The sequence below is a fragment of the Ixodes scapularis genome, unplaced genomic scaffold (genome assembly GCF_016920785.2).
Source record: "Ixodes scapularis isolate PalLabHiFi unplaced genomic scaffold, ASM1692078v2 PGA_scaffold2__306_contigs__length_199485367, whole genome shotgun sequence".
Lineage (NCBI taxonomy): Eukaryota > Metazoa > Arthropoda > Arachnida > Ixodida > Ixodidae > Ixodes > Ixodes scapularis.
In genome coordinates, this window is record NW_024609857.1 from 122,179,349 (window position 1) to 122,196,582 (window position 17,234).

Below are 17,234 nucleotides of genomic sequence, written 5' to 3' on the forward strand. Positions count from 1 at the left end.
AATCTGCCGTTACTCCGTCCGTCGGAGCTTCTCGGTCTTCGCTTGTCGACGAGCTTTGATTCATGAGATCGAGAGGTGTGGCGATCCGTCGGCCGAACATTGCTTCGGCGGGTGTTTTCCCCGTGGAGGTTGAAACTGTCGTATGCTGCCTGAACAAAAACCTGGCGATTCTACACTGGATTGTTCCTTCCTTGAGTTTCAGGAGGGCCTTTTTTGTTTCTCCCACCATACGCTCCGCTTGCCCGTTTGTGGCCGGATGATATGGGGCGCTGGTGTAGTGTTTGATGCCGTTTGTCGTTAAGAACTCATCCATTTCGTTCGACACGAAATTTGGTGCGTTGTCGGAGGAAAGGATTCTGGGTACTCCAAAAGTTGCAAAGGTGGAGCGAAGGGCGTCGATGATGCGTGTAGACGTCGTGGAGTGCATCGGCTTCACCTCCAACCACTTCGAGTAAGCGTCAACGACGATGAGGTACGATATCCCGTCGATTGGACCGGCGAAGTCGATGTGAACTGTCTCCCAGGGTCGAGTGGCAGATGACCAGTCAGGCGTTGGTACCGTAGACTTGGCCCGATGATGTTGTTGGCACGTCTCACACGCAGCTGCGGTTGCTTCGATGTCTGCGTCAAGCCTCGGCCGCCAGAAATGGCTCCGAGCGGTACTTTTCATGGCAACAACACCCGGGTGGTTGGCGTGCAGCATTTTCAAAGCTTGCTCGCGTGCTGCTTTTGGTAGAACAACACGTGCCCCCCACGTCACACTGCCGTTGTGTGTTGCCAACTCGAGTTCTCTGCGCTTGTACGGTGCGAACTCGTCTCCTGTCCAGCTTGTGGTGGTTCCGTCTTGTAGTCCTTGGTAGACTTTTGACAAAACGGAGTCTTCCTTGGTCAGACGAGCGATGTGTTGACCCGTCAAGGGTGGGCACTCCATTGCTTCGAGCATAAGTACATCTCCTGGTGGTGCGGCTTCGTCCTTCATAATTGGCAGTGGTAGACGGCTGAGTGCGTCCGCGTTCTGGTGCGCCTTGCCTTGTCGGTAACGCAACTCGTAGTCGTAACAGCCAAGTAGAAGGCACCATCGGGTCATGCGTGGTGACAGCATTACCGGAATCTGTCGACCTTGGCTCATTATCCCCAGAAGTGGCTTGTGATCGGTGTACACGGTCACTTGTCGCCCGGCGACGTACTGATGGAAATGTTTCATGCCGAAGATGATGGCTAGTCCTTCCTTATCCAGCTGAGCGTAATTACGTTCGCTTTTGCCGAGTGTTCTGGATGCGTAGGCAATTGGAGCTTCTTCTCCGGCGTCGTCCAGCTGCGACAGAGCTGCCCCAACACCGTATGGTGATGCGTCGCAAGACAAAACAAGTTTCCGCTTGTCGTCATAGTGAGCGAGCAGGGGTGCTGAACTAAGCAGCACCTTCAGCTCTTTGAAAGCCTTGTGCTCTTCGTTCCCCCAGCGCCACTTGGCGTCTTTGTCGAGCAGTCGATGCAGCCTTTCGGCGGTGGATGCCCTGTTCCGCAGAAAACGACTGTAGAAGCTCAGCATTCCAAGAAAGGCTTGGAGCTCCTTTTTGTTTCTCGGTTCCGGGGCTTCCGTTATGGCCTTTACCTTCTCGGCTGTTGGTCTCACGCCATTAGCGTCAACGTGGTAGCCTAGGAATTCTATCGCTGGAACCCCGAATCTGCATTTGGCTTGGGAGACCCGAAGTCCGGCTTCCGCGAGGCGTTGAAGAACGGCTTTCAAGCGTTCTAAGTGTTGCTCTTCAGTTGCCCCTGTGACCATTATGTCGTCAAGGTATGCTCCCGTGCCTTCGATGCCTGCCAACAGCGCGTCCATGAACTGTTGAAACAGCAAGGGCGCAACCGAAATTCCAAAAGGAACTCGTTTAACGCGAAAGAGCCCCATCGGTGTCGTTACAGTCAGTAACTCTGCTGTGGCGTCGTCAACTCGCAATTGCTGGTACGCTTGTTGCAGATCTATCTTCGAGAAGATCTTTCCTCCCCGTACGATGGACAATAGATCTGGTGCTGTGGGAAGCGGATATGCGTTTGCCTTGAGTGCCGGGTTGACCGTGCACCGATAGTCCCCACATAGCCGTAGTGTACCGTTCTTTTTTCGGACGATGACTAAGGGTGTTGCCCAGGACGACGACTTTACCGGCTCCAAAATGTTCTGGGCCTGAAGCTTGTTCAGCTCTTCATGTACTGCTGTTCGCAGAGCGAAAGGCACTGGTCGACTCTTCAGGAATTTTGGAGCTACGTCCTGCTTGAGGTCTATGTGTAGCGGTTCGCCGACATGACCATCGAGCTGTCCCTGGAACACTTGCTCATGGGTTCTCAGTAGATCTTCCAGGTTTGGTGGAGACACTGAGTGTACGCCGGAAACCTTGATGTTCAACGCAGGAAACCAGTCCCGACCAAGCAGACTTGCTCCCTTTCCGTTAACCACGTAGAGGTCCAGACGAGCGTCTTTGTCCTTGAATCGTACGTTGACCAGCACCTTGCCTGCTAGTTGCATCTTGTCTCCAGCCCAGACGCACAAGGAGATGTCGCAAGGTTCTAGCTTAGGAGGTCGTCCCTGCCAAAGACGTTTGTATGTTTCGGAGCTGATTATGGAGTGGGAAGCTCCGGAATCCACTTCCATGTCGGGGTGTCGTCCGTTCATGAGTAGCTCCGCGATGACCCGCGAGGTGTCTCCCTGGGTAACGCTGTTGACAGCAAAACGATCACCATGCGTCTCATGCTTTGTTGCGTCCGCGTGATGCGTGCGACACTTCGATTCCTCTTGGGACTTGCGCTGGGCTCTGCGTTTGAAGCAGGCCTCTTCTAAATGACCTTTCTTGCGGCAAAATGTGCAAGTTGCTTTGATATGCTTGCAGACATCCGGCGTGTGCGAGCCTGTGCAGCGGAAACAAGGTTTCTTCGCTGTTTTTCCGCCCTTGGAGGTCTTGACTGTAGAGGTTCTCTGGACCTTCCCTTCTTTTTCACTTTGAATGTGACGTTGCTGGCTGGCAGCAGACTCGGTAGCCAAAGCAATCGCGTAAGCTCGGTCGAAGGTGATGTGACGTTCGACGAGCAAGCGTTGCTGTAGGCGTGAGTCCTTAATGCCACAGATGAAACGGTCACGGAGCATGACATCTAGTGGCAGAACGGTAGAAAATTCAGCTCCTGGTGTTTGTGCGGCCTGGGCCGCTTGTGTCACCTCGCTGGACGAACTAGCGGTTGTAGCCGTAGTAGTCCTGGCCGGCACGTTAGTCACCGTTCCGAAGTTGCAGTCCGCTGCGATCTTGCGGAGGGCGGCGACGTAATCAGAGATGGTCTCTGCCGGTGCTTGGTTTCGCTGATGGAACTTGAAACGGCTGAGCAGTTCTGCCGGCTTCGGGTCGTAGTGTTCGTTGAGGAGTTTCACAATTTCTCCAAACTCGACTTCCGAAGGCTTTCTCGGAGCTAGTAGAGCCCGTACGGTGTCGAAAGTCGACTCACCGCATGATGTGAGCAGAACTGCTCGCTTCTTCACGGGGTTGGTTATGTCCTTGGCTTCGAAGTAGAACTCAAGGCGTTCCAACCATGAACTCCAGTTTCCTCCGGGGTTAAATGCCGGAATTCGTCCGTGAGAGCCGCAGTCTTCCATCTTCAGGGTTCGCGAAACTCCCTCGTCGCCAATTAATACATCTTTTCCTGTTAAATCTGCGTTTATTTACACTATGTACAGTTTAAGCCGAAAAGAAGCTAGCCATTGCTCATGGCGTTTTGGAATCAGACTGTCTCTGCTATCGCGGGTGCGCGCGTGCTTTTCTTGAGCCTCGTCTTCGTCTTGCTTGACCGCGATATATATCACTCCTCATGTATAAATAGCTGAAAACCTTTCGTGCCCATTGCTCCCCATCCATTTGCCTCAACCTATCCTCAAATTCTATCTTGCTCACCGCTTCCCTGCTCTCAAATGACGCCCATCCCATGTCTCCTTGTACTCCCTGGTTTGGCGTTTTGCAATGTGCCTCCAAAGCCAGTCTACCTACTCCGCGCTGTTTCATTTCTAGTCTCGCATGCACTTCGGATTTCATGCATAGCACTGCGTTTCCAAAAGTCAAGCCAGGCACCATGACCCCTTTCCAAATCTCTCTCACCACCTCATACCTGTTGTAATTCCAAAGTGCTCTATTTTTCGTTGCAGCTACATTTCTGTTGCCCTTACCTATTATATACTTTTCATGCTCCCTGAGATATTCTGCACCATCACATATCCATACTCCTAGATACTTGTATTTACTAGCTCTCTCAACTATAATATTCTGTATCTTCAGCCTCTCAACTTCATCCGCTTTTGCGTTCAGTGCGCCACCTGGGAGCGGCGTCGCGTACCAGATTGCAGACAAATGCACGTCTGCCATTTTTGTTATCTTTCTAATATTCGCTACTCCCGAGTTGACGCCTGAAAAGAATAGGCAAAAAACTTTGGAATAAACGACGGTCGTGTGCCCAATTTCAGGTATGTACGTTTCAAATTCGAGTTTTGCTAGGCGTACCAAATGTGAAAGCTTTTACGGCCACACCGTGTACGTAAAAGTAGGACCTTCAGATGAAGGGCCACTGGTTGATGGAGTCATGAGTTTGTGTGATATTTTTACCCGTGGTCTTTTGGTTGGACTGTTGTTTGCCTGTTTTCAATTAAAGTTCCAGGTTCTTTTAAAGACGTAGATTTGCCTTGTTCTTCCAAGAGGAGTTGAAAGCGGTTCGCAGTTGGTACCTCGTTGGTCGGTGTGCTGACATGTTGCGCTGCCATCCCGCCTCCCACCGAGGTGCGCTTCTTAAAGCTCAAATTCGCAATTGGGGGTACGGCGGAGTACTCCAGAAGGTATCGTTTGCAGCGATGCGATGGCGAAGATGCGACAATGCGGAGCGCTCACGCACTTTGCGATGGCGACTTCCGTGATTTGCGGGAGGCGGGGTACTTCAGCGCTTCTTTGTTCAGGTTTCGTTGAGTTGTACATTTTTTTTTGCAGTTTTTGCCAAATTATTTTGAGATGAACAAGGCTCGGCGATGTCGACTGCGCCATGTTGGGTAAAACAATAGTGATTTATTTATAAAACTGTACGACAGGTGGCAATATAAATATTTGTACTATGCAACAATAGATGGCGAAACTTGCTCACACTAGCAATGTTGGTAACAGCGGACGCTATCGAATGCGATACTCCCCCACCGGCATTTGCACGACTCGACCTGAACGAATTCGTGCAGCCGTGCAGTTCCATAAGTTGCCGCTGCAGAGAAATGGCGGCTATGCGATCGCCATTGGTTCGGTTCTCGAGTACGGATCGGTGCCACTTTTTCAAAGCAGGCTCTATGGCAGTTTCCAAACTTAGTTCTAGTTGCGCTGCCTCGCTTGCACGGACGTCTGCTTCCTGTGATTTAAAGCTATGGGGGCGTCAAGCATGCGCCGAACCAGCGCCGTCTCTATGGGGTAATGCCTGTCAGATCCCGCTCTTGACCAGGGTTGCCAGCCGTCTTCATTGCCACGCGCGGACCCAAGCTGCTACACCAGGCGGCGCGCCAATCCTATCCCCAGAGTAGGGAGGCTCTAGTGAGGTTGGGTGCTAGGGGTGTCGCGAACCGGCCGAGGTTCGAGTTCGACCAGGTTCGACTTTTTCGAACTTTTAGTGGAAAATTCGACGAACCTTGTATTGAGGTTCGACTCGTGTGCGCATGCGCGACAGGCTGGCCAGTTGGCTTCGGATTGGATGGTGATGGCTAAGGGATAAATTAAGGGCAGCGCTGATCGGTTATTTCACTCAATACAGTACAAAAAAATTAAGTTATTAACTTCTTCAATGATTAAAATGAGTTTCTTTTAATTGCAACTGTTTATAAAATAAAATAACTCTTTTCTTAAGAGAAAAAAATCTCCAAACCTAGACATGCTTGTATCAAGGTCTGGCCACACTGTCCACAAAGTCGAACCGGTCGAATCTGGTGAAAAGTTCGGAAAGTTCGACCTAAAAATCTGGTTCGACAAAAGTTCGCGCCACCCCACTCAAAACCTGGAGAGCGTTTGCAATTTAATGGCGGCGCCTGAAAGAGAGGATTCGGGAAAGGAAAGAAAAATTGGCTTGCTCTTTATGTTTATACAGCCTTGATGGAGATGCGCCTCAACGGGTAATCGGTCTCTTAGCTGTAGATGAGAAATTTAGCCAGTGCGGTACAACCGCTAACCTGGGATGTTTAACGTGCATCACGCAGTAGTGATCACACGAACGAGTGCCGGTACGAAACTCATCCAGATCGAAACGGGCGGGGGCGGCGGGGATCGAACCCAGGAGGTTCCCAGCGGAAGCTTTCGCTCCACGCTCCGAGCTGAGACGCGTTAGCCCACTCGGCCACTTCCTCCCTTTCGGGAAAGGATATGCGCGAATGTTGCCTGCACGAGAGCAGACGCCCGCCCTGTTGCAACTTTGTTGCTCCATGCCTTTCCTCCTCTCACCTCCCATTGCAAGCAACGAACGCCTTGGCGCAGCCTCTCTCGCTTCCTTCTCGCTCCGAGAATTGCAAACGTCGAGATAGTCGAGAGGAGAAGGCAGGGTTGCCAGACAAGCAGCAACGTCCAAGATGGCGGAATTTTCCATTTTTCGCGTTAAAAAATACTTAAAGGAGCGATGCAACAATTTTCGTACTTTACGCAAATACCGCTTAAAACGGATCCCTAACGTTAATGACCTATGAAATACGCGTTCGTTTTTCACCCCACGCAATAGAAGTCCCAGAAAAAAAAAAAAAAAAAACGAGCAGCATTCGCTCCCTCAACTCGCAGCGAGAACAAGCGGCCACGTGATCTGGAGCCGATTATATGCCGCCAGTGTTGATCATATAGCCACGTGCTGGGGTTGGCAAAGCGCAGGACACGCGCGGAGTTCCAGACATTGTTATGGCTCGGCTGTTGTCGTCGTTGCAGCGATTGTACACGGGTCACTACCCGAATGCTTCTCGAGCTAGCAATTATCGCGAGCCCAAGTCGAGTGCCCACGCAATGCTCGGGTCCAATCTATGAACCGCATTCAAATATCGTCACTTGGGTGTATTGCGATCCCCACGTTACGTCATCAAATTTTGCAAAGGAGAGATTGAATGAAAATGATCGCTTTTGTCCTTGAAATTACACCGCAGCAAAGGAGTTTCTTGGCGAATGACGTTGCGTGTGAGTATCCTTGAGTCCCACTAGTGCGAGTAAGCTCGCATAAAGTGAAAAACATTCCAATTGAATATCGTTGCACCGCTCCTTTAAACTGGTGGCTATGGAAAAGTAATCATTTATACCTTGTGTAAATTATTCAAGCACCTTAATGGGCTCTTATGACTTGAGTTAGGAAATAAAACGACCCTTTGCCCCATAGACTCCCAGCAAAATTTAGCAACTAAATGGCGTCCATGCCCCGTGATCCCCGATATAGCAGTTGCACCCACCCTCACTTGAGCCTCCCTACCCCAAAGAGCCTTTCATGCAGCCGGAGCGGCGTGTACACGGAAGCTTTGTCCGGAATAAAACATCAGATATAAGTGCAGATCGTGATTAAAAGTAACACTGTACGTGAGGCAAGTTAATATAGTAAGTTGGGAAGGGAATTAAAAAAGCTCTGATCGAAATTTTCTTGGCGATGCCGTTTAAGCTGCACTCGGTGGCAGCATTCTGAAATGAACCGTCCTAACGCGGTGGCTTGATTTCAATCACAGTTGCCAGAATGAAAAACAGTTTATTAGTGCAAACGAAATTCTGAGAAGTGATTATTCACAACAAATTAGGTAAGTTTCACGAACTTCCTTGACAAGGGCTTCGTGCCGTATAGTTTTGCGACAGTGTTCTTGTCCGTCATGTCAGCTGCGTAGTTTGTGAGAAGGGGCTTCACAAACTTCATGCAGAGCAGTTCTAAGAAGAGCTGTCGGTGTTGTCTGTCGCCACTTCTGCACGTCAAAATGGGCAGGTCCATCATGACTTGTACAGCACGTTCCAAACTTGTCTGCAGGGGCTTCACAATGTTCTTTCTGTGGTGCAGTGCGGTGTCCACAAAACTCTTCAGTGCTGCCAGGACAGTGCTGAGCTTGGATGTGTGGTAGCACAGTCATCTTGATAGGTGATTAAACGGTCTACAGGTGCACTGGACTTTAGTTTTAGGACAAGAGCAGTGCAGCTGTCACAGTTGATCTTTTCCGAAATAGCTCTTGCTATAAAGCTTCCCACCATGGCAATGCTTGCAGCACCAGGACCTGGCTGCTGGGGCTTTGGGAGAGAGGCAGAGCTCCCAAAGTTTCTCGTCAGCTATTAGTGGGAAGCTGATGGTTGCCTTCGCTGGATTGCTGCTCACGGTGACCAGAGTGCCGGTCTGGTATGAGCTCGAGCTGGCCACGTTGCTCTGGTTGGACGATGCAATGAGGCCAGTTTTTAGCATCTTCTCAATGCCATTCAGTGTAGCCTTCATGTCAAGGGCATCATTGCATCCTGCTGGACGCCTCAGGAATCCAAACCATGCTTCAAGTGGATCGCTTGAGAGCTTCCGGGTCAGCACAAACCCAAATTCTCTCTCGCGAAGAAGATACCGGATGCACTCAACATTTGAGTGTGTGGTCAGAACGAGGGCATGGTAGGTCTCCTTGGTCAAGAAGTTCTGAGGCTGCCTGTTCTTCCTCAGCTCCAACAGGTATTCGATGAATACAATTTCAAGCCAGTCCAGTCTTTCATCACAGGGGCTGCTGAACTGCTTTGTGTCGGGGTGATTGAAGTGATCGTGTTGTTTGCAGTTACACCTATAAGCAGTAACCATCTGAGCATCGTCTTCATGAACTCAACAGTGGGTTCGACTGATGCAAAGTCCACATCGCACGTGTGCCCAGCTTGATCCTTCATGAAGCTTAGTGCTGCCGTGACCGGAGGTGAAAATATCTGCACAGCACTTCGCACATTCATCTTTTCAATATTTGTCGGGTAGATGTGCTTTCTTGTTAAAAACCTCACCGGCTTTACAGTGCTCCCAGCCTGCATCTTATACAATGTCTTTATGTGACCTGAAGAAATTTCTGTGTTGCTACCCAACTCTCTTGCGAGAAACTGAGACCTGACATTTTTGATAATGTGCGACTGGTCAAAGGCAAGGAAAAGCTTTCGCTGGATGTCGACAGGATGGGGTATACAGTAGCTTCCAGCCCCGTTGCAGAGGATGTCCATTGCCGAGACGTTTACCTTGTGATTGTCAGAAACCAGCCTTACAACCTCAAGGCCCAACTCTTCAAACTTCCGGATGATGTGAAGTATCACCGTAGCAACTTGGTTGCCGCTACATCCCTTCGTGAAAAAATACTCCACTGGTATATTGAAGCCCACAAACAAGCCACAGAGCAAAAAACAGAGCAGAGCATTGGCGAGAGAGTTGTCACAACTCGATACTAAATGGCCCAGTTCCGCACTCATGTCCACGTCTCCAATGAAGGCGTCTCGCTGCTTGTGGTATTCGAGGCGTTGTCGGATGTGCATTTCGTCAACGACAAGGCTGTACACTCTTGACTGAGGTGTTTTCAGGTTTTCAACCTCGGTTCGTAGACGGCTGTAAACCAATGAACTGAAGCCAACCTCTTCAGCGGGGTTCCCAACGTGATTTGCAACAGGTTTCGGCAAGGTAGCTTCCATAGTTGTTCTTGGCGGATGTACTCGTAGCTCTTGGTTGATAGGTTTCTCAGAATTATACATTGTCGGACAGTTGTTTCCGACCAGGTTGGCCTTTTCTTGTTGAAGTTTAAGACTTGATCCAGAATCATGCGAGCCAATTGATTCTGCTCGTCGGCTTCCCGCACAACCTCGAGGAATGAATCAACCTTGCATTCTTCTTTCAATAGTCGCAATTCCTTTTTATACTTATCGACTGTTTGCTTCAGCCTCTCCACTCGTGCCTGGAGCATCATTTCCTTCCGGCGCCATTATCTCCGTTCACAGAATGTAATAGAGGAATTCCTCTTCAGGGTTTGTGTCCCACATTCTCTCCTTGCATAGGCATTTCTTTGGATAGTTACAACGCTCGGCAGATGGTGCGTTTCATTACTTCTGGTGGTATGAGAAGAATGGCACGAACCTGGCTGTGACGAGTCCGGTGTTTCATGTTCGGGCCTTTTAGCAGCAGGCTCATCGATCACCTCAGGATGCAGAACACCAGAAGTGTCGTCATCCACGTCGCCGGAAGGTGTTACCAGTAGCCCTAGGTCTACATGTTGTGACCGAGCAGTCGTCGCCTGTAGGGTTCTCTGAACATCTTGCACCTTCACAGTAGCTGGTGGTTCCCTTTTTCGCTTGTTTACACTCTGGGTGCTCCGTTGCTTGGCAGGCGCTGGCTTCATGTAAGAAGGGTATCCCTCGAATTTGGTGGGAACCGCTCCTTGAATGAACCGTCGCATTTTTTGTAGTGGTCTTGAAGCAGCTGTCCTCGAAATGGTTGCTACACACAACAAAATAGTTGGATGTTGTGTTCGGCTGCCAGTCCTTACGCGAGATCGCCTTCAGCCACTGTTCACGCGACACGACGTCAGCCGGAATCTCGTGAAACGAGACTCCAGGTTGCTTCTTTTTACTGTTAGAGGTGCAGAACGTGACGCAACAGTAAGGCATGCTCGAGGCACTCGCATAGCAGTGTACCAATTTAAAATCGGGCAAAAATTTGCAGGCAAGTCAGGATAACCGGCTTCAACGTTGCAAAGAAACCTACTGAGAATACGACGCCTGCGCCGAATGCAACACCCGCTAGCTCGCCAGAAAGCCCAGATGGTCCAGGTTTGCAGCACCGCTGTCCCTTCTTCCCGTCGTGGGGTAAAGCAGTAAGATACGAGCGCCCCTAGCGGCAAGGCACATGGAGCGAGAGTGGAAGTTAGGAGAGAACATGAACCTGCTCTTCGGACTCTCTTGCCACTGCAGGCATTATTATATAGAGGAGGCGCTGGCCAAACGCTTAGTGAGGTCAGTCTATTTAAAGCTCCTTCATGTTTCAAAAGTTGCGCAATGTTCGTCGTTGCCCCAGGCACGTGCGACGTGCAGCCCTTGGGAAGGTCATGGCGGCACAGCGCAGCACTGAGCTAGATTTCAGACGCCATGAATTTCCCAGAACTGGCGCGCGGCACGTGCCTCGAGCATTTCTACAACAATTAATGGCTTCACTTTTCCCAGGATAGAGGGGCTTTAAGTCTATTGCAAGCACGGCGCCCCCACCGGTGCCTCATGCGTGCACGCACGTGCAGCATGCGCGTGGAGACAGTTTTGGCGAGCTCAAATTGCACGGGCGTTCCCTATCCTGGAAAAGGTGGCGCCATTCATTGTTGTGGAAATGCTTAAAGGGGCGGTGCAATGATATTCATTTGGAATGTTTTTCACTTTACACGAGCTTAATGGCACTAGTGGGACTCAAGGATACTCGCACGCAACGCCACTGGTCAAGAAACTCCTTTGTTGCGGTGTAATTTGAAGAACAAACGCGATCATTTTCATTCAATCTCTCCTTCGAAAAACCTGATGACGTAGCTGGGCGGTAGCAGTACCGCCCAGTGGCGATGTTTGAATGCGGCTCATAGATTGTACCCGAGCATGGCGTGGACACTCGATTTGGGCTCGTGATAATCGATTGCTCGAGAAGCATTCAGGTAGTGTCCTGTGTCCAATCGCAGCAATGACGACAACAGCCGAACCATAACAATGTCTGGAGCTCAGCGCATGCCCTGTGCCTTGCCAACCCCAGCCATCCCCAGCGCATGGCTATGATCAACATTGGCGGCATATAATCGGCTCCAGATCACGTGGCCGCTTGTTCGGCTGCGAGTTGAGGGGGTGAACTTTGCTCGTTTTTCTTTATTTTTTTCTGCCACTTCGATTGCATGTGGTGAAAAACGAACGGGTATTTCAAAGGTCATTAACGTCAGGGATCCGTCCTAAGCGGTATTTGCGCAAAATACAAAAATCGTTGCATCGCCCCTTTAAGATACGTGCCGCGTGATACTTTTGGGAAGAACATGGCGTCTGAAATCGAGCCCAGGGCTGTGCTGTGCCGCCATGGTCTTCCCAAAGGCTGCATCGTTGCACGTTTCTCGTGCATCGACGCACCTTACGCTACTTTTGAAACATGAAGGGGCTTTATTTTTACAAACGAGCAGAGACATGGCGGTGGCCAGTCGCCTTGCTTCAATGTTACTCGAACCCTCAGTTGGGAAACTCACCGTTAAAACCTGGGCCGCTGGCGTCCACCGAGACCGAGCTAAATACGACAACAGCGCCACTTTTTATCATTTGTCTTTACTGTTGTCACCTTGAGCTTTTAGAAAGCATGTTTTTTTAGTAAAAACCAACGGAAAAATTCTTTTTGTAGTAACTTTTATTGGAGTTTAGTACAATATGAAGGGCGCGTGATGTTTTCTAAAACCTTTGGTGAGCAAGGTTTTGCAGCACAATTAATATTGTTTTTTTTACAACCATACCTCAGCGGTGATTTCAGGTAGCGCGTCCCGACCTAGGCGCACCTTAACTTCGGTAGTAATTCGCGGCGCGTCCGCTTGGGAGACGGGACTAGCACTTCTGAAACCCCTTCCACCGTTCTCTGAGTATGTACTTGTACTTAACTTAAAGTATTTTTCTCTGGTACTTTCGGAGGAATGTACAACTCCCGACTTCAAAGTACATTCCACATATTTGGTTTGGTGAAATTAAGGTCTTTCAAGGACCACGCGCTCTTGTCCTTGGCTTTCCCATTACTATAGACACCTTCTTAGGTCTAGTATAAGAGCTAACCAACCTCTTAAAAAAAGAATGGCATACTATCCTCTCGAACCACCTCGGCAATCGAGAGCGAAGCCGGGGTGGTTGGGTGCCGGCAGTAGCTTCTTCAGCTCGTCCCGGACAACGTTGCGGATGATCTGCTGCAGGTGTTTGATGCTGACACCATCGACATCGGAGCGAGGTGGTGAAACTGCCGAAACCGTTGACACACCGGCGAGTAATTGATAGTGGACAGCTCTGGCCGACAGCGGTCGCTCAATGTTGGTCGCCTCGGCCACGAAGCCATTAACCGTCGTTGGGGGGCTGCGGACAAGGCCACCGAAGATTTCGCTCTTGACGCCCCTCATGAGGAAGCGCAACTTCTCGGTGGCTTGCGGGTCGACGCGTGTACACTGTCGTAGCACGTCTTGAACAAAGCTGCTCACGCTTTCGTTGGGGGCTTGAGTCCGAGTTTTGAGCAGGTCCTCGGCCTTCTGTCGCCGGTGTTGGCTCGAGAAGGTCTGCTTCAACTCGGTGGCGCAGATGTCCCACGAAGTGAGCGAAGCCTTGTGGTTCTCGAACCATGAGCCTTGCGGTGCCTTCCAGCGAGAAGTAGAGGTTCTGGAGGTGTTTCTCAGCTTTCCATCTGTTGTGGCGGACCACACGCTTGTAGTGAAGGATCCAGCCCTCGACGTCTTCATAGATTTCGCTATGAAAGGGTGACGGCCATCAGGGGGCGACGGAGAAATACACGACGGGAGCGGCGGCGGCGGCGGCGGCGGCGGCGGCGGCGGTGGCGGTCTCGTTTTGCTGGCGTGGAGTGGTCATCACTAGATTCGCTGATTTCTTTCGCTGAGGGTCCGGCAGTAGTCCGAACTCTGGAGACTAGCCCTGGTGACGGCGACTTGCTCAGACCTCAGGTTCCTCCACTGGTCTTCTTCGTGGGTTCAAGGTCGGGCTTGCGCTGCGGGCCCTCTGTGGGGCCCGCAGCGCAGCACGCGTTATGCCGTACCTCCACCAGATGTCACGAATGACAATTGATGAGGCGATCATAACTGAAGAAACTAAACGTTTAATGGGGCGAAATTATGCTCAATACATAATAGAAAAAGGCTAGCGTCGCAGGCGTCGATAGCGAAACAGCAGGATCGAACGCTGAGGCAAGACTGACCGCGCCTCGGCACGCGGAGCCCTTTATGCGCACGCGTGAGATTCTAGAACAATCGACGTAGAAGGTTCGGCGCGTAGAACATTCGAACCTCGAACAAGCAACAGGATTTTCGAATTTACCAGAACACAAAATTGCAAGAATAAATAAAAGACGCGTCGCTCCCAAGAATCGAACCCCGGCTCTTCGCGTGGGAGGCCAGCACGATAACCGTTAGGCCACGGCCGTATTTTTTTTTTTTTTTTATTATTCAGCGCGTATTTACAAGCATATATTAAAAGGCAAACCGCCCGGCACTTTCGGGCAGTTGCACACTTAAAGTTATTTCATTTTCCCAAGGCTTTCCAAAATCTTGCCCATTCAGGCAAAGACTGGTTGTACTCATACACACCCTTAATTTGAGCAATCAACTCAATGAAAAACAGGTGCGCGGATTTTGGGGGCTGATCAGCATGTCTGACGGACATACGGGACTTCCACAGACTAAAAAGTGCAATAACCATAATCATGTCGTACGGAACACAACCCTGCGGCTCGACAGGAAGGAAGCGTGTTGAAAACGACGTTATACACAAATCCTTCTTTAAAGTTAGTTTCAACACATCCCAAAGGAAAATATCATCCCAGCAGTACAGAAAAGAGTGTTCAATCGTTTCAGGTTCTTTACAAAGAGGGCAGTTTACACCACCGAGAACTATGATACCTCTTTCTCCAAGCCAGAGTTTCACTGGCAGAGTACCGGTGTGCAAGCGAAAAAAGAAAGACTTTGCTGCTGGAGGTATTGCCATTTTCCTTACTCGGGTCAAGACATCCTGGCCTGGCCCATTGCCATACATCACACGATACATTGGTACTGTAAAGACGTTATCAATCAAATCACGATACAGTTTTCGTCGACTAACCGAAGCCAGATAATCGAGAGAGAATCTGGCACTCACAAATCTAAAAGCATCAACAGCCTCTTTTACAAACCCAACCATTCTTGCAGGGGGACCGATGGACGAGCTCACAAGGAAGGTTGGAATATGGCTCGTGAGCCTTGTCTCAAACATTACCTGCAATAGCGGATGTTTTGGATCTCGTAGATACAAAAAGCGTGAAACCACTTGTCGGATGAACAAGTGTAGCAACCCGAGTCCCCCTTTGGAGGGCCTTAAAAACAGATTGTCCCGTCGCATGGGTTCACTTGCACATTTCCATATGAACAGAGCGAAAACTCTATGCCTTTTTTGGATGCTACTTCGAGCGCAGTGCAGCACTTGTAGCACATACCACACCCTAGCAGTCAGAAATATATTGCAGACCGTAGCTCTGGTAAAAATAGACATATCGCGACCTCCCCAATTGCTCGTTCGTTCATTTAACTCATCTGTGACGTCCTACCAATATTTCGTGCTCTTTTTTAGGTGCTCTAGTGGTGCCCCAAGGTACTTCTTTGGTGCGCAACTCCATTGAATACCCTCAAAAAAATTCGGCATTGTTGCCCACTCGCCTTGCCAGACGCCAAGACACTTGTGCATATTAATCTTTGCACCTGTCACATCACAAAAAGACCTACACAATTCTAGCACCTTACTAACACTCTTTTCGTCCCTACAAAATACGGCAATATCGTCAGCATACGCTAAAACTTTCACTTCCATGCCGTCCATTTTAAACTCCCTTACATGTTCGCTTTGTATGACACTTAAGCAAAAAGGCTCAAGGTGGAGACTAAACAATAAGGGTGACAGAGGGCATCCCTGTCGTACGGAGGAACATCTTTTCAGACAACGAATTATTTATAACGAGCTGGGTAGTACACCCCGCGTATGCCATTTTAACCCCTTCGCAGATGATTTTGCCGACATTAGCTTTAGCCAAAATTTCCCACAGTACTCCATGGCTTACTCTGTCAAACGCCTTTTCCAGGTCAATTTGTATCATTGCCATCTGACTACCTCCATCATTTGCGGTTTCAAGAATGGTTCGTGCTACATGAATGTTGGCCTGAATTGCCCAACCTCTGATTCCACATATCTGGTGGTCCCCTACTAAATCGCACACTACATGCTGGATTCGTCGCGATAAAATTCTTGCAAATATCTTATAATCAACGTTACTTAATGCTATTGGTCGGTACCCCGTCACTTTCTGCCTTTGAAGCACGTCATTAGATTTAGGTATCAATACTGTATGCGATTGTAAGAAGGATGGTAGTAGTGCCTTGAGCTCGTAAGCTTCACGTATAACTTCGTAATAAAAAGGGAAAATTTTGCACGGAAGTGCTGATAAAACTCTGCGCAGAGGCCGTCAGGACCAGGCGTTTTGTGAGTGGCAAGGCCTTCGATGGCTCTTTCTATCTCCGTCAAAGTGATGATTTCTTCCATCCACTCTTTCACACTTTGCGGTAGCTCTGGTGTTATCTAGAGTAGTTCTTTGATGGCTGTCATGTCCTTAGGCATATCTTTGCCTCCGAACAGCTGGCTATAGTACGTCACAAACGCCCTTTTAATGCCATCTCTGTCATTTATGACAGCGCCGTTTTGTTCCACGGCAGAAATCTCTTTAGCAAGCGCAAACTTTCGTTCATCAGCCAGCGCACGTTTCGTGAGCTGTTCCCCATGGAGAAGCTTCCCGGCCCTTGCCCGCACTACCGCTCCACGATACTTTTTATCTTGAAACGTCTGAAGTTTGGCTTTCACTTGTTTTATCTCAGAAGCCGTCCCTCCTGGCTTATCACTCTCGACCTTGAGGAGCTCTAGCCAGCGCTGCTGAATCATTTTTTTTTTCCTTTGCTGCACTGTAGTTCAAAATAGACGACTGTTTTATGGCTAATTCTTTAACTTCCTGCTTAAAAACTCCCATTACTCTATATAACTTATACTACAATCCTCAGTCACTTTCTTTAGAATGTTTTTAACACCATGTGTAAACCGTTCGTCTTTTAGCAGCGTTACATTAAAGTTCCATAGATTCCAGTTAAAATTACGTTTCGCCTTTCCTCTTTCCCCGACATTCACAGTTACGAGGAAGTGATCGCTGAAAAAGATCGGTTTGGCAGAATATGGTGCATGTTCTAACTTCTGTAGAAACATAAATCCTGTCTAACCGGGCATGTGATGATAGCTGAAAGTGAGTAAATCTCAAATCGCTTCGCAAGCTTTGCATTTCTGCAACGTACTCCATGCAGCTCACATTAATCTAACATAGATTTCAAAAATCGAGCGCTTCTGTCATTCGTGAAGTTGCTGAAGACCTATCTTCTGGGTTACACACGCAGTTAAAGTCTCCTAGTAACACAATATACCTATCAC

General features: G+C 49.4%; 1 pseudogene; it reads right to left on the bottom strand.

Annotated features, from left to right (window-relative positions):
• Positions 1-7,753: 7,753 nt before the first annotated feature.
• Positions 7,754-10,828, bottom strand: LOC115329293 (annotated as a pseudogene).
• Positions 10,829-17,234: the final 6,406 nt, after the last annotated feature.